Here is a 1,879-nt window from a genome sequence, read left to right on the forward strand (position 1 = left end):
TGTCATGATAATTATTTGTTTGATTAAGTTGTTTGTAATATAAGTATATTTTTAAGTCAATGATACACGAGTGATGAGGAACCATTAGTTCTTAAATCCCTAGCTAGGTTAAGTGTGGGCTAGTTAATTCATTAGAGACCATTGACTTTGATAAAATAATAATTATTGTTACTATTCCCAATTAAATATTCCTACAATTTAATTTGTTTATAAGTACAAGGTTTATTTTTATAAAGGTTTAATTTTCTTTAAAAAAACATAGACTTTATATTTCGTTTAAATAAAAAATTTGCGGTGAAGTTGGATCGAACACCTGACCTTCAGATCTTCAGTCTGACGCTCTCCCAACTGAGCTATCCCCGCTTTGTAATAATTTTCTATATATTTTAATATTACTTATAATTATTCTTAAATTTCATTTTTTTATGTCACTCCTTTATTTTCGGATACATGTTAATTAATTAAAGAAAAATGATAGAGAGCGCGACTTGAGACAGCGACTGAGAGCGCGATGGTGTGCCTACGTGGGTTAACAGGTAGAATATTCTCTATCCTTTTATTAATTATTTTCTCTCTCCTATTATTAATAATTAGTTACTGGAGAGAAAATAATTAATCGTGAAAATAGAAATATTAGATAAACATTTATTTATAAGTAATAAAACTAAAAAAATATTAATAAGTCAATATAAAAAAAAATAGTAAAAAAAAGAAAAAAGAGGCCATAAAAAATATTTGATAAATAAAGGAATTGAAAAGTCATAAAAATAAAATAAAAATAAAAGAGATAAATTCATAATTCAACTAATCATTGATATTAATTAGGGTTTAGGGTTTAGAATTTAGTATTTAGGTTTTAGAGTTTAGGATTTGGAGTTTAGGGTTTAAAGTTTAGAGTTTAGAATTTATTTAAACATATTATTAAAATATTTAATGTGAGAATTTGTTGTAAATTATTGATTTATTTTAACCGTTAAACGAGAGATAGTAAATATCAAATAAATGAGTAAAATAATAATCGTGAGAATATGGATAAATGAGATAAATTAATTTGTAGAGATAGAGAGAAAAATTATTTAATAAAAGGAGAGAGAAATTAATTAATAAGAAGAGAGATAAAATAATTAATAAAAAGAGAATATTCTACCTGTCAACCCACGTAGCACACCACGTAGGCATCGCGTTCCCAGTCGCTGTCTCAGAGTCGCGCTCTCTATCATTCCTCTTAATTAAATTATGATTTGTAGGTCCGGTAATGATTTATTTGAGTAGTGATAACATTGGAGAGTCTTTGAGTTAATTTATGATGAGAAAAACATATATTATTTGTTTATATATATGCAATTACTCAATTATTATTACATTACAAATTTATTGATAATAATGCTTGGAATCATTTCAAGTTTACCAATGATTTTTTTACCAAATTCTTTCAATTCATAGTGTCATCCTACTTATAACTCTTTCAAATGTTTGTGTTATTTTTTATATCTTTTCCTCCATATTCTAATAATATATTGTAGTCATTATTTAAGTATTTAAAAATATTCTTAACATCCACTCTTCTTCAAGCTATGTTTAATAAAGTCCATGAACATATAAATGTACATTAATTATATATGTATTTATATATTGAATTTAGGAATGTAGTACGACTTTACAATCATCACGTCTCACTCTAACTTAAAAACAACATTTTTTTTTAAGCAAAAACTATATATATATATTTATTATAAATTAAGAATATTATTGCAGCGTGATTTTATTGTAAAAGTGATACTAGAAGGGGTAATAATTTAAATATATTTTAAAAAATACATTATTACCCTACTTTACGAGGACACACATAAGACAATCCGTCACAGGAGATCCTAACTAG

At 25.2% G+C, this 1,879-nt stretch overlaps 1 non-coding gene across 1 annotated transcript; it reads right to left on the minus strand.

The window, feature by feature from the left end:
* Positions 1-290: 290 nt before the first annotated feature.
* On the minus strand, positions 291-363 carry TRNAF-GAA. Its single transcript has one exon. It is a non-coding gene; the product is annotated as a tRNA-Phe (tRNA).
* Between the last annotated feature and the right edge of the window lie 1,516 nt (positions 364-1,879).

The sequence above is a fragment of the Impatiens glandulifera genome, chromosome 2 (genome assembly GCF_907164915.1).
Source record: "Impatiens glandulifera chromosome 2, dImpGla2.1, whole genome shotgun sequence".
NCBI lineage: Eukaryota > Viridiplantae > Streptophyta > Magnoliopsida > Ericales > Balsaminaceae > Impatiens > Impatiens glandulifera.